At 40.7% G+C, this 22,738-nt stretch overlaps 7 non-coding genes across 7 annotated transcripts; all 7 read right to left on the bottom strand.

Annotated features, from left to right (window-relative positions):
* Positions 1-620: 620 nt before the first annotated feature.
* trnal-cag (transfer RNA leucine (anticodon CAG)) lies at positions 621-703 on the bottom strand. Its single transcript has one exon. It is a non-coding gene; the product is annotated as a tRNA-Leu (tRNA).
* Positions 704-3,924: 3,221 nt separating this feature from the next.
* On the bottom strand, positions 3,925-4,007 carry trnal-cag (transfer RNA leucine (anticodon CAG)). Its single transcript has one exon. It is a non-coding gene; the product is annotated as a tRNA-Leu (tRNA).
* Positions 4,008-7,578: 3,571 nt separating this feature from the next.
* On the bottom strand, positions 7,579-7,661 carry trnal-cag (transfer RNA leucine (anticodon CAG)). Its single transcript has one exon. It is a non-coding gene; the product is annotated as a tRNA-Leu (tRNA).
* A 5,401-nt stretch (positions 7,662-13,062) lies between these two features.
* Positions 13,063-13,145, bottom strand: trnal-cag (transfer RNA leucine (anticodon CAG)). The gene has a single exon. It is a non-coding gene; the product is annotated as a tRNA-Leu (tRNA).
* A 3,573-nt stretch (positions 13,146-16,718) lies between these two features.
* trnal-cag (transfer RNA leucine (anticodon CAG)) lies at positions 16,719-16,801 on the bottom strand. Its single transcript has one exon. It is a non-coding gene; the product is annotated as a tRNA-Leu (tRNA).
* Positions 16,802-18,546: 1,745 nt separating this feature from the next.
* On the bottom strand, positions 18,547-18,629 carry trnal-cag (transfer RNA leucine (anticodon CAG)). Its single transcript has one exon. It is a non-coding gene; the product is annotated as a tRNA-Leu (tRNA).
* A 1,745-nt stretch (positions 18,630-20,374) lies between these two features.
* Positions 20,375-20,457, bottom strand: trnal-cag (transfer RNA leucine (anticodon CAG)). The gene has a single exon. It is a non-coding gene; the product is annotated as a tRNA-Leu (tRNA).
* Between the last annotated feature and the right edge of the window lie 2,281 nt (positions 20,458-22,738).

Below are 22,738 nucleotides of genomic sequence, written 5' to 3'. Positions count from 1 at the left end.
CGCTAATGCTAACGCTAAATCCTTTGTTTGCTAGCTACTGTTACACAAATTATTGTTTTCCTATGGTTGAGAAGCATATTTTGAAAATCTGAGATGACAGTGTTGTTTACAAAAGGCTAAGCTTGCGAGATGGCATATTTATTTCATTTCATTTGCGATTTTCATGAATAGTTAACGTTGCGTTATGGTAATGACCTTGAGGCTGTAGTCACGATACCGGATCCGGGTTTGGGAGATCAGAGAGGTTAACTAGGTGTCATTTACGTTACCTTAAGTCATTTATTTTTCAACTGTATTTTACAAAGGTGCATGACATGCAGGCGCTAAAAAGTTGTCAGGAGGGGGTTTCAAACCATGCCTATAGGGGAGTCTGCGACCTGAATGACTTAATGGTTATTTTCAATGCAATCGAGTTTTTCTTTTTCTTTTAGGGTTTAACAAGGTTTCTCACCTGTTACCTGTGGCTTGACTTCAGATGTGGCCAGTTCGATTACCCTGCAGACTATAAGAGTGTCTTCAGAATATGGCCAATTTGACATGAATTTAAAAATGCCTCAGATAGGGTCTGCATTTGAGAGTGTTTATTATGAATTGTTATTTCACTGTGTGAACTAAAAACCTGTCAGAAGTGGGATTTGAACCCACGCCTCCATGGGAGACTGCGACCTGAACGCAGCGCCTTAGACCGCTCGGCCATCCTGACTACAGCACAGTAACTGGGTATCGGGTTAAAGTGTATGCGGTAAAAGTAGAAATATGAACAACGCTCTAAAATCACCACAGAGACCAGAACAACTATGCACGATACTGACTTGCACTTTCAATAGTCATTTGTTTTTATAAATTAAAAAGTCCAGTCATTGATTTAAGACCTGTTAAGGATATGGCAGACATATGCCCCCTTTGGAGAGATTGGGTACCCCTAGTAAACTGAAAAAAAATCTGTCAAAAATTGCTAATATATGCAAATAAAAATTATTATTGGATAGAAAACACTCTAAAGATTCTAAAACCGTTGGAATTATGTCTGTAAGTATAGCAGAACTCACAGGGCAGGCATTCTTCCAAACTATTTTTTGTGGCCATGAAAGTTGGAGCAACTTTGACGTCATGGCCCCCACCCTTCCCAACCAGTTATGATTCTGGGGAGACGTTCTATCTCTTCCGCTAGATGTCCTCTTTCAGTAGAGCTTTGAATCGTTCAAATCCCGCGAGAATTGACCCTATGGGAGTGAAATTAGTGCGTGCCACGAGAAAATAGGCTGTGCGTAGGGGCGCGAATTGGTCCCAGCCATTCCTTTGTTCCAGCACTCAAGAGAGGGGCAGACGATGGCCGATTGAATTGAAGTTTGTTTTGTGTGTCTAAAACATCATAAAGCTTGCTTCTGCACTTAGTTTGACCTGTTTAGTCGACATATAATATGTAATTTTGAAGTTTTGATGCGCAACTTTTCCGGACCAGAGGACGTTTTGGGTGCATTTCAGCTGATGTTATTAGCCTGTTAGATCTCTAGGGGCGCTATTTCATTTTTCATTTTTGGATAAAAAACGTTCCCGTTTTAAGCGCTAATACAAAGACGCAAGACTTGAAACCAAACGATGTATTGGGTAAGTCTGAAGCCTTCCAGAACATTCTGAACGAAGACCATCGAAGGTAAGGGAATATTTATGCTTAAATCTGTGTTTCTGTTGACTCCAACATTACGTAGAAATGTAGCTTGGAACTGAGCGCCGTCTCAGCATATTGAATAGTGTGCGATTTCTGTAACGTTAAAAGTAAATCTAACAAAGCGGTTGCATAAAGAAGCAGTGTATCTTTCTAACTATATGTAGAACATGTATATTTAGTCAAAGTTTATGATGTCTATTTACGTTACCTTGCCGCGCTACCTAGATTTCCTGCGGGCATTTTTGAGTAATTTCTGAACGTGAACTCACTGTAAATGGACATTTATGGATATAAATGGCATATTATTGAAAAAAAAAATGTAATGTGTAACATGTCATATTACTGTCATCTGATGAAGATTTTCAAAAGGTTAGTGAACGATTTATTTTTTAATCCTGCGTTTGTTGATTGCATGTTTTGGCTATTCAAATGAGCTGTGTCTGGTGGTGGTTTTACATATATATGTGCTATGTTTTCGCCGTAAAACATTTTAGAAATCTGACTTGCTGGCTAGATGAACAAGGTGTTTATCTTTCATTTGAGCTATGGACTTGGACTTGTTAATGTGTGGAGGTTAATTATTTTTAAGAATATTTTTGCGTTCCATGCGCCACCGTTTCAGCTGAACGTGGGAGGGTTGATTCCCAATTGGGAACCAATATCGTAGACAGGTTAACCTCAATATGGCCTTCAATGGGAAAGAGTAGTAAATCGCCATTGAATGAGCGCTAAACTGGCATCAGAATATGGCCATTCTGATATAAATGATAAAATTCCTCAGATAAGACTGAAAAAGTGTCTGGAAATATCAGCAACCATCAGGGTAAGAGTGACAACAGGTCCACATGGGGGAAATCCTTACAAATGGCTTAATGGGTCATTTCAACGCAATCGTGTTATTATTTATTTTTAGGGTTTAACAAGGCAGCTCACCTGTGACTTGACATTAGATGCGGCGACTTTGATTACCCTGCAGACGATATTTTTGTTCTTCCCGCCAATACAATCCACTGACAACGACCGACGAGTTCTGCATTCCGAGATTATTTTTGTTATTTGCCTGTTTGGGGCCCGCCTGTGAAATTGCGCGATTCTTGCAATTCTCTTTCAGCCTCTCATCAACTAGCTGTTTTTGCAGAATATTAAAAATACGTTAGTTATTCACTACTCATATTAACTAGGTGTCATTTACTTTACCTTAAGTCATTTATTTTTCAACTGGATTTTACAAAGGTGCATGACATGCAGGCGCTAAAAAGTTGTCAGGAGGGGGTTTCAAACCATGCCTATAGGGGAGTCTGCGACCTGAATGACTTAATGGTTATATCCAATGCAATCAAGTTTTTTCTTTTTCTTTTAGGGTTTAACAAGGTTTCTCACCTGTTACCTGTGGCTTGACTTTAGATGTGGCCAGTTCGATTACCCTGCAGACTATAAGAGTGTCTTCAGAATATGGCCAATTTGACATGAATTTAAAAATGCCTCAGATAGGACCAAAAAAGTGTCTGGAGCTTCCCGTCAGGGTAAGAGTGACAACAGGTTTCCAAATGTCAAAATGGGGGAAATCTTAGCAAATGGCTTAATGGTTATTCATGAGAATCGTGTTGCTGTATTGTTGAGTGTATCATGGGATCTCACCTGAAATCTGTGGCTTGACTACAAACCTGTAACCTATGCTACTGTGGCCTATAGAGCTAGAAGGCTGGATAACCAGGTGTGTAAAGGTGTGAAGTGGGATAGATGGCCTGCAGTTCTATCCCAAATGGACAACTAATCCCTATGTACTTGCGGAGATCTGAGAGGATGCGATTGGTATAAGAAACGCGACTAAACTTCAACCTCCGGAGGGGTCAAAAAAATGCATTTTCGCTGTCGGCAGGATTTGAACCTGCGCAGGAAGATCCTAATGGATTTCTAGTCCATTGCCTTAACCACTCGGCCACGACAACGGTGACAGAAGAAAACAGGCTTGTTAGGAGTGAATGGGCCAACAGGCATAGCCTACAGAAAGTGAAATTTAACAACTGAAAGATAATGCAGTAACTCATTATAATGCAATAACACAAAATGTTCCCCTCATTCATTTGTTATTAAGTCCAGCTGTTTTCTTATTTAACCTTGATCTTTGCTCAGCTCCAGAAGGTCTGCATTTGAGAGTGTTTATTATGAATTGCTATTTCACTGTGTGAAGTTGTTATTTCATCATTCTTATTATTACTGCTGAGCAGCATGACTCCTGAGAGGCACTAAAAAACTGTCAGAAGTGGGATTTGAACCCACGCCTCCATGGGAGACTGCGACCTGAACGCAGCGCCTTAGACCGCTCGGCCATCCTGACTACAGCACAGTAACTGGGTATCGGGTTAAAGTGTATGCGGTAAAAGTAGAAATATGAACAAAGCTCTAAAATCACCACAGAGACCAGAACAACTATGCACGATACTGACTTGCACTTTCAATAGTCATTTGTTTTTATACATGAACAAGTCCAGTCATTGATTTAACCTCAATATGGCCTTCAATGGGAAAGAGTAGTAAATCCTCATTGAATGAGCGCTAAACTGGCATCAGAATATGGCCATTCTGATATAAATGATAAAATTCCTCAGATAAGACTGAAAAAGTGTCTGGAAATATCAGCAACCATCAGGGTAAGAGTGACAACAGGTCCACATGGGGGAAATCCTTACAAATGGCTTAATGGATCATTTCAACGCAATCGTGTTATTATTTATTTTTAGGGTTTAACAAGGCAGCTCACCTGTGACTTGACATTAGATGCGGCGACTTCGATTACCCTGCAGACGATATTTATGTTCTTCCCGCCAATATAATCCACTGACAACGACCGACGAGTTCTGCGTTCCGAGATTATTTTTGTTATTTGCCTGTTTGGGGCCCGCCTGTGAAATTGCGCGATTCTTGCAATTCTCTTTCAGCCTCTCATCAACTAGCTGTTTTTGCAGAATATTAAAAATACGATAGTTATTCACTACTCATATTAACTAGGTGTCATTTACGTTACCTTAAGTCTTTTATTTTTCAACTGGATTTTTACAAAGGTGCATGACATGCAGGCGCTAAAAAGTTGTCAGGAGGGGGTTTCAAACCATGCCTATAGGGTCTGCGACCTGAATGACTTAATGGTTATTTTCAATGCAATCAAGTTTTTTCTTTTTCTTTTAGGGTTTAACAAGGTTTCTCACCTGTTACCTGTGGCTTGACTTTAGATGTGGCCAGTTCGATTGCCCTGCAGACTATAAGAGTGTCTTCAGAATATGGCCAATTTGACATGAATTTAAAAATGCCTCAGATAGGACCAAAAAAGTGTCTGGAGCTTCCCGTCAGGGTAAGAGTGACAACAGGTTTCCACATGTCAAAATGGGGGAAATCTTAGCAAATGGCTTCATGGTTATTCATGAGAATCGTGTTGTTGTATTGTTGAGTGTATCATGGGATCTCTCCTGAAATCTGTGGCTTGACTACAAACCTGTAACCTATGCTACTGTGGCCTATAGAGCTAGAAGGCTGGATAACCAGGTGTGTAAAGGTGTGAAGTGGGATAGATGGCCTGCAGTCCTATCCCAAATGGACAACTAATCCCTATGTACTTGTGGAGATCTGAGAGGATGCGATTGGTATAAGAAACACGACTAAACTTCAACCTCCGGAGGGGTCAAAAAAAAGCAATTTCGTTGTCGGCAGGATTTGAACCTGCGCAGGAAGATCCTAATGGATTTCTAGTCCATCGCCTTAACCACTCGGCCACGACACCGTTGACAGAAGAAAAATGCTTGTTAGGAGTGAATGGGCCAACAGGCATAGCCTACAGAAAGTGAAATTTAACAACTGAAAGATAATGCAGTAACTCATTATAATGCAATAACACAAAATGTTCCCCTCATTCATTTGTTATTTAGTCCAGCTGTTTTCTTATTTAACCTTGATCTTTGCTCAGCTCCAGAAGGTCTGCATTTGAGAGTGTTTATTATGAATTGTTATTTCACTGTGTGAAGTTGTTATTTCATCATTCTTATTATTACTGCTGAGCAGCATGACTCCTGAGAGGCACTAAAAAACTGTCAGAAGTGGGATTTGAACTCACGCCTCCATGGGAGACTGCGACCTGAACGCAGCGCCTTAGACCACTCGGCCATCCTGACTACAGCACAGTAACTGGGTATCGGGTTAAAGTGTATGCTGTAAAAGTAGAAATATGAACAACGCTCTAAAATCACCACAGAGACCAGAACAACTATGCACGATACTGACTTGCACTTTCAATAGTCATTTGTTTTTATAAATTAAAAAGTCCAGTCATTGATTTAACCTCAATATGGCCTTCAATGGGAAAGAGTAGTAAATCGTCATTGAATGAGCGCTAAACTGGCATCAGAATATGGCCATTCTGATAGAAATGATAAAATTCCTCAGATAAGACTGAAAAAGTGTCTGGAAATATCAGCAACCATCAGGGTAAGAGTGACAACAGGTCCACATGGGGGAAATCCTTACAAATGGCTTAATGGGTCATTTCAACGCAATCGTGTTATTATTTATTTTTAGGGTTTAACAAGTCAGCTCACCTGTGACTTGACATTAGATGCGGCGACTTCGATTACCCTGCAGACGATATTTTTGTTCTTCCCGCCAATACAATCCACTGACAACGACCGACGAGTTCTGCGTTCCGAGATTATTTTTGTTATTTGCCTGTTTGGGGCCCGCCTGTGAAATTGCGCGATTCTTGCAATTCTCTTTCAGCCTCTCATCAACTAGCTGTTTTTGCAGAATATTAAAAATACGATAGTTATTCACTACTCATATTAACTAGGTGTCATTTACGTTACCTTAAGTCATTTATTTTTCAACTGGATTTTACAAAGGTGCATGACATGCAGGCGCTAAAAAGTTGTCAGGAGGGGGTTTCAAACCATGCCTATAGGGGAGTCTGCGACCTGAATGACTTAATGGTTATTTTCAATGCAATCGAGTTTTTTCTTTTTCTTTTAGGGTTTAACAAGGTTTCTCACCTGTTACCTGTGGCTTGACTTTAGATGTGGCCAGTTCGATTACCCTGCAGACTATAAGAGTGTCTTCAGAATATGGCCAATTTGACATGAATTTAAAAATGCCTCAGATAGGACCAAAAAAAGTGTCTGGAGCTTCCCGTCAGGGTAAGAGTGACAACAGGTTTCCACATGTCAAAATGGGGGAAATCTTAGCAAATGGCTTCATGGTTATTCATGAGAATCGTGTTGTTGTATTGTTGAGTGTATCATGGGATCTCACCTGAAATCTGTGGCTTGACTACAAACCTGTAACCTATGCTACTGTGGCCTATAGAGCTAGAAGGCTGGATAACCAGGTGTGTAAAGGTGTGAAGTGGGACAGATGGCCTGCAGTCCTATCCCAAATGGACAACTAATCCCTATGTACTTGCGGAGATCTGAGAGGATGCGATTGGTATAAGAAACACGACTAAACTTCAACCTCCGGAGGGGTCAAAAAAATGCATTTTCATTGTCGGCAGGATTTGAACCTGCGCAGGAAGATCCTAATGGATTTCTAGTCCATCGCCTTAACCACTCGGCCACGACAACATTGACAGAAGAAAACAGGCTTGTTAGGAGTGAATGGGCCAACAGGCATAGCCTACAGAAAGTGAAATGTAACAACTGAAAGATAATGCAGTAACTCATTATAATGCAATAACACAAAATGTTCCCCTCATTCATTTGTTATTAAGTCCAGCTGTTTTCTTATTTAACCTTGATCTTTGCTCAGCTCCAGAAGGTCTGCTTTTGAGAGTGTTTATTATGAATTGTTATTTCACTGTGTGAAGTTGTTATTTCATCATTCTTATTATTACTGCTGAGCAGCATGGCTCCTGAGAGGCACTAAAAAACTGTCAGAAGTGGGATTTGAACCCACGCCTCCATGGGAGACTGCGACCTGAACGCAGCGCCTTAGACCGCTCGGCCATCCTGACTACAGCACAGTAACTGGGTATCGGGTTAAAGTGTATGCGGTAAAAGTAGAAATATGAACAACGCTCTAAAATCACCACAGAGACCAGAACAACTATGCACGATACTGACTTGCACATTCAATAGTCATTTGTTTTTATAAATTAAAAAGTCCAGTCATTGATTTAACCTCAATATGGCCTTCAATGGGAAAGAGTAGTAAATCGCCATTGAATGAGCGCTAAACTGGCATCAGAATATGGCCATTCTGATATAAATGATAAAATTCCTCAGATAAGACTGAAAAAGTGTCTGGAAATATCAGCAACCATCAGGGTAAGAGTGACAACAGGTCCACATGGGGGAAATCCTTACAAATGGCTTAATGGGTCATTTCAACGCAATCGTGTTATTATTTATTTTTAGGGTTTAACAAGGCAGCTCACCTGTGACTTGACATTAGATGTGGCGACTTCGATTACCCTGCAGACGATATTTTTGTTCTTCCCGCCAATACAATCCACTGACAACGACCGACGAGTTCTGCGTTCCGAGATTATTTTTGTTATTTGCCTGTTTGGGGCCCGCCTGTGAAATTGCGCGATTCTTGCAATTCTCTTTCAGCCTCTCATCAACTAGCTGTTTTTGCAGAATATTAAAAATACGATAGTTATTCACTACTCATATTAACTAGGTGTCATTTACGTTACCTTAAGTCATTTATTTTTCAACTGGATTTTACAAAGGTGCATGACATGCAGGCGCTAAAAAGTTGTCAGGAGGTGGTTTCAAACCATGCCTATAGGGGAGTCTGCGACCTGAATGACTTAATGGTTATTTTCAATGCAATCAAGTTTTTTCTTTTTCTTTTAGGGTTTAACAAGGTTTCTCACCTGTTACCTGTGGCTTGACTTTAGATGTGGCCAGTTCGATTACCCTGCAGACTATAAGAGTGTCTTCAGAATATGGCCAATTTGACATGAATTTAAAAATGCCTCAGATAGGACCAAAAAAGTGTCTGGAGCTTCCCGTCAGGGTAAGAGTGACAACAGGTTTCCACATGTCAAAATGGGGGAAATCTTAGCAAATGGCTTAATGGTTATTCATGAGAATCGTGTTGTTGTATTGTTGAGTGTATCATGGGATCTCACCTGAAATCTGTGGCTTGACTACAAACCTGTAACCTATGCAACTGTGGCCTATAGAGCTAGAAGGCTGGATAACCAGGTGTGTAAAGGTGTGAAGTGGGATAGATGGCCTGCAGTCCTATCCCAAATGGACAACTAATCCCTATGTACTTGCGGAGATCTGAGAGGATGCGATTGGTATAAGAAACACGACTAAACTTCAACCTCCGGAGGGGTCAAAAAAATGCATTTTCATTGTCGGCAGGATTTGAACCTGCGCAGGAAGATCCTAATGGATTTCTAGTCCATCGCCTTAACCACTCGGCCACGACAACGTTGCCAGAAGAAAACAGGCTTGTTAGGAGTGAATGGGCCAACAGGCATAGCCTACAGAAAGTGAAATTTAACAACTGAAAGATAATGCAGTAACTCATTATAATGCAATAACACAAAATGTTCCCCTCATTCATTTGTTATTAAGTCCAGCTGTTTTCTTATTTAACCTTGATCTTTGCTCAGCTCCAGAAGGTCTGCATTTGAGAGTGTTTATTATGAATTGCTATTTCACTGTGTGAAGTTGTTATTTCATCATTCTTATTATTACTGCTGAGCAGCATGACTCCTGAGAGGCACTAAAAAACTGTCAGAAGTGGGATTTGAACCCACGCCTCCATGGGAGACTGCGACCTGAACGCAGCGCCTTAGAACGCTCGGCCATCCTGACTACAGCACAGTAACTGGGTATCGGGTTAAAGTGTATGCGGTAAAAGTAGAAATATGAACAACGCTCTAAAATCACCACAGAGACCAGAACAACTATGCACGATACTGACTTGCACTTTCAATAGTCATTTGTTTTTATAAATTAAAAAGTCCAGTCATTGATTTAACCTCAATATGGCCTTCAATGGGAAAGAGTAGTAAATCGTCATTGAATGAGCGCTAAACTGGCATCAGAATATGGCCATTCTGATATAAATGATAAAATTCCTCAGATAAGACTGAAAAAGTGTCTGGAAATATCAGCAACCATCAGGGTAAGAGTGACAACAGGTCCACATGGGGGAAATCCTTACAAATGGCTTAATGGGTCATTTCAACGCAATCGTGTTATTATTTATTTTTAGGGTTTAACAAGGCAGCTCAACTGTGACTTGACATTAGATTTGGCGACTTCGATTACCCTGCAGACGATATTTTTGTTCTTCCCGCCAATACAATCCACTGACAACGACCGACGAGTTCTGCGTTCCGAGATTATTTTTGTTATTTGCCTGTTTGGGGCCCGCCTGTGAAATTGCGCGATTCTTGCAATTCTCTTTCAGCCTCTCATCAACTAGCTGTTTTTGCAGAATATTAAAAATACGATAGTTATTCACTACTCATATTAACTAGGTGTCATTTACGTTACCTTAAGTCATTTATTTTTCAACTGGATTTTACAAAGGTGCATGACATGCAGGCGCTAAAAAGTTGTCAGGAGGGGGTTTCAAACCATGCCTATAGGGGAGTCTGCGACCTGAATGACTTAATGGTTATTTTCAATGCAATCAAGTTTTTTCTTTTTCTTTTAGGGTTTAACAAGGTTTCTCACCTGTTACCTGTGGCTTGACTTTAGATGTGGCCAGTTCGATTACCCTGCAGACTATAAGAGTGTCTTCAGAATATGGCCAATTTGACATGAATTTAAAAATGCCTCAGATAGGACCAAAAAAGTGTCTGGAGCTTCCCGTCAGGGTAAGAGTGACAACAGGTTTCCACATGTCAAAATGGGGGAAATCTTAGCAAATGGCTTAATGGTTATTCATGAGAATCGTGTTGTTGTATTGTTGAGTGTATCATGGGATCTCACCTGAAATCTGTGGCTTGACTACAAACCTGTAACCTATGCAACTGTGGCCTATAGAGCTAGAAGGCTGGATAACCAGGTGTGTAAAGGTGTGAAGTGGGATAGATGGCCTGCAGTCCTATCCCAAATGGACAACTAATCCCTATGTACTTGCGGAGATCTGAGAGGATGCGATTGGTATAAGAAACACGACTAAACTTCAACCTCCGGAGGGGTCAAAAAAATGCATTTTCATTGTCGGCAGGATTTGAATCTGCGCAGGTATATCCTAATGGATTTCTAGTCCATCGCCTTAACCACTCGGCCACGACAACGTTGACAGAAGAAAACAGGCTTGTTAGGAGTGAATGGGCCAACAGGCATAGCCTACAGAAAGTGAAATTTAACAACTGAAAGATAATGCAGTAACTCATTATAATGCAATAACACAAAATGTTCCCCTCATTCATTTGTTATTAAGTCCAGCTGTTTTCTTATTTAACCTTGATCTTTGCTCAGCTCCAGAAGGTCTGCATTTGAGAGTGTTTATTATGAATTGCTATTTCACTGTGTGAAGTTGTTATTTCATCATTCTTATTATTACTGCTGAGCAGCATGACTCCTGAGAGGCACTAAAAAACTGTCAGAAGTGGGATTTGAACCCACGCCTCCATGGGAGACTGCGACCTGAACGCAGCGCCTTAGAACGCTCGGCCATCCTGACTACAGCACAGTAACTGGGTATCGGGTTAAAGTGTATGCGGTAAAAGTAGAAATATGAACAACGCTCTAAAATCACCACAGAGACCAGAACAACTATGCACGATACTGACTTGCACTTTCAATAGTCATTTGTTTTTATAAATTAAAAAGTCCAGTCATTGATTTAACCTCAATATGGCCTTCAATGGGAAAGAGTAGTAAATCGTCATTGAATGAGCGCTAAACTGGCATCAGAATATGGCCATTCTGATATAAATGATAAAATTCCTCAGATAAGACTGAAAAAGTGTCTGGAAATATCAGCAACCATCAGGGTAAGAGTGACAACAGGTCCACATGGGGGAAATCCTTACAAATGGCTTAATGGGTCATTTCAACGCAATCGTGTTATTATTTATTTTTAGGGTTTAACAAGGCAGCTCACCTGTGACTTGACATTAGATGCGGCGACTTCGATTACCCTGCAGACGATATTTTTGTTCTTCCCGCCAATACAATCCACTGACAACGACCGACGAGTTCTGCGTTCCGAGATTATTTTTGTTATTTGCCTGTTTGGGGCCCGCCTGTGAAATTGCGCGATTCTTGCAATTCTCTTTCAGCCTCTCATCAACTAGCTGTTTTTGCAGAATATTAAAAATACGATAGTTATTCACTACTCATATTAACTAGGTGTCATTTACGTTACCTTAAGTCATTTATTTTTCAACTGGATTTTACAAAGGTGCATGACATGCAGGCGCTAAAAAGTTGTCAGGAGGGGGTTTCAAACCATGCCTATAGGGGAGTCTGCGACCTGAATGACTTAATGGTTATTTTCAATGCAATCGAGTTTTTTCTTTTTCTTTTAGGGTTTAACAAGGTTTCTCACCTGTTACCTGTGGCTTGACTTTAGATGTGGCCAGTTGGATTACCCTGCAGACTATAAGAGTGTCTTCAGAATATGGCCAATTTGACATGAATTTAAAAATGCCTCAGATAGGACCAAAAAAGTGTCTGGAGCTTCCCGTCAGGGTAAGAGTGACAACATGTTTCCACATGTCAAAATGGGGGAAATCTTAGCAAATGGCTTCATGGTTATTCATGAGAATCGTGTTGTTGTATTGTTGAGTGTATCATGGGATCTCACCTGAAATCTGTGGCTTGACTACAAACCTGTAACCTATGCAACTGTGGCCTATAGAGCTAGAAGGCTGGATAACCAGGTGTGTAAAGGTGTGAAGTGGGATAGATGGCCTGCAGTCCTATCCCAAATGGACAACTAATCCCTATGTACTTGCGGAGATCTGAGAGGATGCGATTGGTATAAGAAACACGACTAAACTTCAACCTCCGGAGGGGTCAAAAAAATGCATTTTCATTGTCGGCAGGATTTGAACATGCGCAGGAAGATCCTAATGGATTTCTAGTCCATCGCCTTAACCACTCGGCCACGACAACGTTGACAGAAGAAAACAGGCTTGTTAGGAGTGAATGGGCCAACAGGCATAGCCTACAGAAAGTGAAATTTAACAACTGAAAGATAATGCAGTAACTCATTATAATGCAATAACACAAAATGTTCCCCTCATTCATTTGTTATTAAGTCCAGCTGTTTTCTTATTTAACCTTGATCTTTGCTCAGCTCCAGAAGGTCTGCATTTGAGAGTGTTTATTATGAATTGTTATTTCACTGTGTGAAGTTGTTATTTCATCATTCTTATTATTACTGCTGAGCAGCATGACTCCTGAGAGGCACTAAAAAACTGTCAGAAGTGGGATTTGAACCCACGCCTCCATGGGAGACTGCGACCTGAACGCAGCGCCTTAGACCGCTCGGCCATCCTGACTACAGCACAGTAATTGGGTATCGGGTTAAAGTGTATGCGGTAAAAGTAGAAATATGAACAACGCTCTAAAATCACCACAGAGACCAGAACAACTATGCACGATACTGACTTGCACTTTCAATAGTCATTTGTTTTTATAAATTAAAAAGTCCATTCATTGATTTAACCTCAATATGGCCTTCAATGGGAAAGAGTAGTAAATCGCCATTGAATGAGCGCTAAACTGGCATCAGAATATGGCCATTCTGATATAAATGATAAAATTCCTCAGATAAGACTGAAAAAGTGTCTGGAAATATCAGCAACCATCAGGGTAAGAGTGACAACAGGTCCACATGGGGGAAATCCTTACAAATGGCTTAATGGGTCATTTCAACGCAATCGTGTTATTATTTATTTTTAGGGTTTAACAAGGCAGCTCACCTGTGACTTGACATTAGATTTGGCGACTTCGATTACCCTGCAGACGATATTTTTGTTCTTCCCGCCAATACAATCCACTGACAACGACCGACGAGTTCTGCGTTCCGAGATTATTTTTGTTATTTGCCTGTTTGGGGCCCGCCTGTGAAATTGCGCGATTCTTGCAATTCTCTTTCAGCCTCTCATCAACTAGCTGTTTTTGCAGAATATTAAAAATACGATAGTTATTCACTACTCATATTAACTAGGTGTCATTTACGTTACCTTAAGTCATTTATTTTTCAACTGGATTTTACAAAGGTGCATGACATGCAGGCGCTAAAAAGTTGTCAGGAGGGGGTTTCAAACCATGCCTATAGGGGAGTCTGCGACCTGAATGACTTAATGGTTATTTTCAATGCAATCAAGTTTTTTCTTTTTCTTTTAGGGTTTAACAAGGTTTCTCACCTGTTACCTGTGGCTTGACTTTAGATGTGGCCAGTTCGATTACCCTGCAGACTATAAGAGTGTCTTCAGAATATGGCCAATTTGACATGAATTTAAAAATGCCTCAGATAGGACCAAAAAAGTGTCTGGAGCTTCCCGTCAGGGTAAGAGTGACAACAGTTTTCCACATGTCAAAATGGGGGAAATCTTAGCAAATGGCTTAATGGTTATTCATGAGAATCGTGTTGTTGTATTGTTGAGTGTATCATGGGATCTCACCTGAAATCTGTGGCTTGACTACAAACCTGTAACCTATGCAACTGTGGCCTATAGAGCTAGAAGGCTGGATAACCAGGTGTGTAAAGGTGTGAAGTGGGATAGATGGCCTGCAGTCCTATCCCAAATGGACAACTAATCCCTATGTACTTGCGGAGATCTGAGAGGATGCGATTGGTATAAGAAACACGACTAAACTTCAACCTCCGGAGGGGTCAAAAAAATGCATTTTCATTGTCGGCAGGATTTGAACCTGCGCAGGAAGATCCTAATGGATTTCTAGTCCATCGCCTTAACCACTCGGCCACGACAACGTTGACAGAAGAAAACAGGCTTGTTAGGAGTGAATGGGCCAACAGGCATAGCCTACAGAAAGTGAAATTTAACAAATGAAAGATAATGCAGTAACTCATTATAATGCAATAACACAAAATGTTCCCCTCATTCATTTGTTATTAAGTCCAGCTGTTTTCTTATTTAACCTTGATCTTTGCTCAGCTCCAGAAGGTCTGCATTTGAGAGTGTTTATTATGAATTGCTATTTCACTGTGTGAAGTTGTTATTTCATCATTCTTATTATTACTGCTGAGCAGCATGACTCCTGAGAGGCACTAAAAAACTGTCAGAAGTGGGATTTGAACCCACGCCTCCATGGGAGACTGCGACCTGAATGCAGCACCTTAGAACGCTCGGCCATCCTGACTACAGCACAGTAACTGGGTATCGGGTTAAAGTGTATGCGGTAAAAGTAGAAATATGAACAACGCTCTAAAATCACCACAGAGACCAGAACAACTATGCACGATACTGACTTGCACTTTCAATAGTCATTTGTTTTTATAAATTAAAAAGTCCAGTCATTGATTTAACCTCAATATGGCCTTCAATGGGAAAGAGTAGTAAATCATCATTGAATGAGCGCTAAACTGGCATCAGAATATGGCCATTCTGATATAAATGATAAAATTCCTCAGATAAGACTGAAAAAGTGTCTGGAAATATCAGCAACCATCAGGGTAAGAGTGACAACAGGTCCACATGGGGGAAATCCTTACAAATGGCTTAATGGGTCATTTCAACGCAATCGTGTTATTATTTATTTTTAGGGTTTAACAAGGCAGCTCACCTGTGACTTGACATTAGATTTGGCGACTTCGATTACCCTGCAGACGATATTTTTGTTCTTCCCGCCAATACAATCCACTGACAACGACCGACGAGTTCTGCGTTCCGAGATTATTTTTGTTATTTGCCTGTTTGGGGCCCGCCTATGAAATTGCGCGATTCTTGCAATTCTCTTTCAGCCTCTCATCAACTAGCTGTTTTGGCAGAATATTAAAAATACGATAGTTATTCACTACTCATATTAACTAGGTGTCATTTACGTTACCTTAAGTCATTTATTTTTCAACTGGATTTTACAAAGGTGCATGACATGCAGGCGCTAAAAAGTTGTCAGGAGGGGGTTTCAAACCATGCCTATAGGGGAGTCTGCGACCTGAATGACTTAATGGTTATTTTCAATGCAATCAAGTTTTTTCTTTTTCTTTTAGGGTTTAACAAGGTTTCTCACCTGTTACCTGTGGCTTGACTTTAGATGTGGCCAGTTGGATTACCCTGCAGACTATAAGAGTGTCTTCAGAATATGGCCAATTTGACATGAATTTAAAAATGCCTCAGATAGGACCAAAAAAGTGTCTGGAGCTTCCCGTCAGGGTAAGAGTGACAACAGGTTTCCACATGTCAAAATGGGGGAAATCTTAGCAAATGGCTTCATGGTTATTCATGAGAATCGTGTTGTTGTATTGTTGAGTGTATCATGGGATCTCACCTGAAATCTGTGGCTTGACTACAAACCTGTAACTTATGCTACTGTGGCCTAGAGAGCTAGTAGGCTGGATAACCAGGTGTGTAAAGGTGTGAAGTGGGATAGATGGCCTGCAGTCCTATCCCAAATGGACAACTAATCCCTATGTACTTGCGGAGATCTGAGAGGATGCGATTGGTATAAGAAACACGACTAAACTTCAACCTCGGGAGGGGTCAAAAAAATACATTTTCGTTGTCGGCAGGATTTGAACCTGCGCAGGAAGATCCTAATGGATTTCTAGTCCATCGCCTTAACCACTCGGCCACGACAACATTGACAGAAGAAAACAAGCTTGTTAGGAGTGAATGGGCCAACAGGCATAGCCTACAGAAAGTGAAATTTAACAACTGAAAGATAATGCAGTAACTCATTATAATGCAATAACACAAAATGTTCCCCTCATTAATTTGTTATTAAGTCCAGCTGTTTTCTTATTTAACCTTGATCTTTGCTCAGCTCCAGAAGGTTTTCATTTGAGAGTGTTTATTATGAATTGTTATTTCACTGTGTGAAGTTGTTATTTCATCATTCTTATTATTACTGCTGAGCAGCATGACTCCTGAGAGGCACTAAAAAACTGTCAGAAGTGGGATTTGAACCCACGCCTCCATGGGAGACTGCGACCTGAACGCAGCGCCTTAGACCGCTCGGCCATCCTGACTACAGCACAGTAATTGGGTATCGGGTTAAAGTGTATGCGGTAAAAGTAGAAATATGAACAACGCTCTAAAATCACCACAGAGACCAGAACAACTATGCACGATACTGACTTGCACTTTCAATAGTCATTTGTTTTTATAAATTAAAAAGTCCATTCATTGATTTAACCTCAATATGGCCTTCAATGGGAAAGAGTAGTAAATCGCCATTGAATGAGCGCTAAACTGGCATCAGAATATGGCCATTCTGATATAAATGATAAAATTCCTCAGATAAGACTGAAAAAGTGTCTGGAAATATCAGCAACCATCAGGGTAAGAGTGACAACAGGTCCACATGGGGGAAATCCTTACAAATGGCTTAATGGGTCATTTCAACGCAATCGTGTTATTATTTATTTTTAGGGTTTAACAAGGCAGCTCACCTGTGACTTGACATTAGATTTGGCGACTTCGATTACCCTGCAGACGATATTTTTGTTCTTCCCGCCAATACAATCCACTGACAACGACCGACGAGTTCTGCGTTCCGAGATTATTTTTGTTATTTGCCTGTTTGGGGCCCGCCTGTGAAATTGCGCGATTCTTGCAATTCTCTTTCAGCCTCTCATCAACTAGCTGTTTTGGCAGAATATTAAAAATACGATAGTTATTCACTACTCATATTAACTAGGTGTCATTTACGTTACCTTAAGTCATTTATTTTTCAACTGGATTTTACAAAGGTGCATGACATGCAGGCGCTAAAAAGTTGTCAGGAGGGGGTTTCAAACCATGCCTATAGGGGAGTCTGCGACCTGAATGACTTAATGGTTATTTTCAATGCAATCAAGTTTTTTCTTTTTCTTTTAGGGTTTAACAAGGTTTCTCACCTGTTACCTGTGGCTTGACTTTAGATGTGGCCAGTTGGATTACCCTGCAGACTATAAGAGTGTCTTCAGAATATGGCCAATTTGACATGAATTTAAAAATGCCTCAGATAGGACCAAAAAAGTGTCTGGAGCTTCCCGTCAGGGTAAGAGTGACAACAGGTTTCCACATGTCAAAATGGGGGAAATCTTAGCAAATGGCTTCATGGTTATTCATGAGAATCGTGTTGTTGTATTGTTGAGTGTATCATGGGATCTCACCTGAAATCTGTGGCTTGACTACAAACCTGTAACCTATGCTACTGTGGCCTAGAGAGCTAGTAGGCTGGATAACCAGGTGTGTAAAGGTGTGAAGTGGGATAGATGGCCTGCAGTCCTATCCCAAATGGACAACTAATCCCTATGTACTTGCGGAGATCTGAGAGGATGCGATTGGTATAAGAAACACGACTAAACTTCAACCTCGGGAGGGGTCAAAAAAATACATTTTCGTTGTCGGCAGGATTTGAACCTGCGCAGGAAGATCCTAATGGATTTCTAGTCCATCGCCTTAACCACTCGGCCACGACAACGTTGACAGAAGAAAACAAGCTTGTTAGGAGTGAATGGGCCAACAGGCATAGCCTACAGAAAGTGAAATTTAACAACTGAAAGATAATGCAGTAACTCATTATAATGCAATAACACAAAATGTTCCCCTCATTAATTTGTTATTAAGTCCAGCTGTTTTCTTATTTAACCTTGATCTTTGCTCAGCTCCAGAAGGTTTTCATTTGAGAGTGTTTATTATGAATTGTTATTTCACTGTGTGAAGTTGTTATTTCATCATTCTTATTATTACTGCTGAGCAGCATGACTCCTGAGAGGCACTAAAAAACTGTCAGAAGTGGGATTTGAACCCACGCCTCCATGGGAGACTGCGACCTGAACGCAGCGCCTTAGACCGCTCGGCCATCCTGACTACAGCACAGTAATTGGGTATCGGGTTAAAGTGTATGCGGTAAAAGTAGAAATATGAACAACGCTCTAAAATCACCACAGAGACCAGAACAACTATGCACGATACTGACTTGCACTTTCAATAGTCATTTGTTTTTATAAATTAAAAAGTCCATTCATTGATTTAACCTCAATATGGCCTTCAATGGGAAAGAGTAGTAAATCGCCATTGAATGAGCGCTAAACTGGCATCAGAATATGGCCATTCTGATATAAATGATAAAATTCCTCAGATAAGACTGAAAAAGTGTCTGGAAATATCAGCAACCATCAGGGTAAGAGTGACAACAGGTCCACATGGGGGAAATCCTTACAAATGGCTTAATGGGTCATTTCAACGCAATCGTGTTATTATTTATTTTTAGGGTTTAACAAGGCAGCTCACCTGTGACTTGACATTAGATTTGGCGACTTCGATTACCCTGCAGACGATATTTTTGTTCTTCCCGCCAATACAATCCACTGACAACGACCGACGAGTTCTGCGTTCCGAGATTATTTTTGTTATTTGCCTGTTTGGGGCCCGCCTGTGAAATTGCGCGATTCTTGCAATTCTCTTTCAGCCTCTCATCAACTAGCTGTTTTTGCAGAATATTACAAATACGATAGTTATTCACTACTCATATTAACTAGGTGTCATTTACGTTACCTTAAGTCATTTATTTTTCAACTGGATTTTACAAAGGTGCATGACATGCAGGCGCTAAAAAGTTGTCAGGAGGGGGTTTCAAACCATGCCTATAGGGGAGTCTGCGACCTGAATGACTTAATGGTTATTTTCAATGCAATCGAGTTTTTTCTTTTTCTTTTAGGGTTTAACAAGGTTTCTCACCTGTTACCTGTGGCTTGACTTTAGATGTGGCCAGTTGGATTACCCTGCAGACTATAAGAGTGTCTTCAGAATATGGCCAATTTGACATGAATTTAAAAATGCCTCAGATAGGACCAAAAAAGTGTCTGGAGCTTCCCGTCAGGGTAAGAGTGACAACAGGTTTCCACATGTCAAAATGGGGGAAATCTTAGCAAATGGCTTCATGGTTATTCATGAGAATCGTGTTGTTGTATTGTTGAGTGTATCATGGGATCTCACCTGAAATCTGTGGCTTGACTACAAACCTGTAACCTATGCTACTGTGGCCTAGAGAGCTAGTAGGCTGGATAACCAGGTGTGTAAAGGTGTGAAGTGGGATAGATGGCCTGCAGTCCTATCCCAAATGGACAACTAATCCCTATGTACTTGCGGAGATCTGAGAGGATGCGATTGGTATAAGAAACACGACTAAACTTCAACCTCGGGAGGGGTCAAAAAAATGCATTTTCGTTGTCGGCAGGATTTGAACCTGCGCAGGAAGATCCTAATGGATTTCTAGTCCATCGCCTTAACCACTCGGCCACGACAACGTTGATAGAAGAAAACAAGCTTGTTAGGAGTGAATGGGCCAACAGGCATAGCCTACAGAAAGTGAAATTTAACAACTGAAAGATAATGCAGTAACTCATTATAATGCAATAACACAAAATGTTCCCCTCATTAATTTGTTATTAAGTCCAGCTGTTTTCTTATTTAACCTTGATCTTTGCTCAGCTCTAGAAGGTCTGCATTTGAGAGTGTTTATTATGAATTGTTATTTCACTGTGTGAAGTTGTTATTTCATCATTCTTATTATTACTGCTGAGCAGCATGACTCCTGAGAGGCACTAAAAAACTGTCAGAAGTGGGATTTGAACCCACGCCTCCATGGGAGACTGCGACCTGAACGCAGCGCCTTAGACCGCTCGGCCATCCTGACTACAGCACAGTAATTGGGTATCGGGTTAAAGTGTATGCGGTAAAAGTAGAAATATGAACAACGCTCTAAAATCACCACAGAGACCAGAACAACTATGCACGATACTGACTTGCACTTTCAATAGTCATTTGTTTTTATAAATTAAAAAGTCCATTCATTGATTTAACCTCAATATGGCCTTCAATGGGAAAGAGTAGTAAATCGCCATTGATTGAGCGCTAAACTGGCATCAGAATATGGCCATTCTGATATAAATGATAAAATTCCTCAGATAAGACTGAAAAAGTGTCTGGAAATATCAGCAACCATCAGGGTAAGAGTGACAACAGGTCCACATGGGGGAAATCCTTACAAATGGCTTAATGGGTCATTTCAACGCAATCGTGTTATTATTTATTTTTAGGGTTTAACAAGGCAGCTCACCTGTGACTTGACATTAGATTTGGCGACTTCGATTACCCTGCAGACGATATTTTTGTTCTTCCCGCCAATACAATCCACTGACAACGACCGACGAGTTCTGCGTTCCGAGATTATTTTTGTTATTTGCCTGTTTGGGGCCCGCCTGTGAAATTGCGCGATTCTTGCAATTCTCTTTCAGCCTCTCATCAACTAGCTGTTTTTGCAGAATATTAAAAATACGATAGTTATTCACTACTCATATTAACTAGGTGTCATTTACGTTACCTTAAGTCATTTATTTTTCAACTGGATTTTACAAAGGTGCATGACATGCAGGCGCTAAAAAGTTGTCAGGAGGGGGTTTCAAACCATGCCTATAGGGGAGTCTGCGACCTGAATGACTTAATGGTTATTTTCAATGCAATCAAGTTTTTTCTTTTTCTTTTAGGGTTTAACAAGGTTTCTCACCTGTTACCTGTGGCTTGACTTTAGATGTGGCCAGTTCGATTACCCTGCAGACTATAAGAGTGTCTTCAGAATATGGCCAATTTGACATGAATTTAAAAATGCCTCAGATAGGACCAAAAAAGTGTCTGGAGCTTCCCGTCAGGGTAAGAGTGACAACAGGTTTCCACATGTCAAAATGGGGGAAATCTTAGCAAATGGCTTCATGGTTATTCATGAGAATCGTGTTGTTGTATTGTTGAGTGTATCATGGGATCTCACCTGAAATCTGTGGCTTGACTACAAACCTGTAACCTATGCTACTGTGGCCTATAGAGCTAGAAGGCTGGATAACCAGGTGTGTAAAGGTGTGAAGTGGGATAGATGGCCTGCAGTCCTATCCCAAATGGACAACTAATCCCTATGTACTTGCGGAGATCTGAGAGGATGCGATTGGTATAAGAAACACGACTAAACTTCAACCTCCGGAGGGGTCAAAAAAATGCATTTTAATTTTCGGCAGGATTTGAACCTGCGCAGGAAGATCCTAATGGATTTCTAGTCCATCGCCTTAACCACTCGGCCACGACAACGTTGACAGAAGAAAACAGGCTTGTTAGGAGTGAATGGGCCAACAGGCATAGCCTACAGAAAGTGAAATTTAACAACTGAAAGATAATGCAGTAACTCATTATAATGCAATAACACAAAATGTTCCCCTCATTCATTTGTTATTAAGTCCAGCTGTTTTCTTATTTAACCTTGATCTTTGCTCAGCTCCAGAAGGTCTGCATTTGAGAGTGTTTATTATGAATTGCTATTTCACTGTGTGAAGTTGTTATTTCATCATTCTTATTATTACTGCTGAGCAGCATGACTCCTGAGAGGCACTAAAAAACTGTCAGAAGTGGGATTTGAACCCACGCCTCCATGGGAGACTGCGACCTGAACGCAGCGCCTTAGAACGCTCGGCCATCCTGACTACAGCACAGTAACTGGGTATCGGGTTAAAGTGTATGCGGTAAAAGTAGAAATATGAACAACGCTCTAAAATCACCACAGAGACCAGAACAACTATGCACGATACTGACTTGCACTTTCAATAGTCATTTGTTTTTATAAATTAAAAAGTCCAGTCATTGATTTAACCTCAATATGGCCTTCAATGGGAAAGAGTAGTAAATCGTCATTGAATGAGCGCTAAACTGGCATCAGAATATGGCCATTCTGATATAAATGATAAAATTCCTCAGATAAGACTGAAAAAGTGTCTGGAAATATCAGCAACCATCAGGGTAAGAGTGACAACAGGTCCACATGGGGGAAATCCTTACAAATGGCTTAATGGGTCATTTCAACGCAATCGTGTTATTATTTATTTTTAGGGTTTAACAAGGCAGCTCACCTGTGACTTGACATTAGATGCGGCGACTTC

The sequence above is a fragment of the Oncorhynchus mykiss genome, chromosome 16 (assembly GCF_057628025.1).
Source record: "Oncorhynchus mykiss isolate SJ-2025 chromosome 16, ASM5762802v1, whole genome shotgun sequence".
In the NCBI taxonomy this organism is placed as follows: Eukaryota; Metazoa; Chordata; class Actinopteri; order Salmoniformes; family Salmonidae; genus Oncorhynchus; species Oncorhynchus mykiss.
The sequence above is the reverse complement of the archived record's forward strand: the minus strand, read 5'-3'. Positions and strand labels throughout refer to the sequence as shown.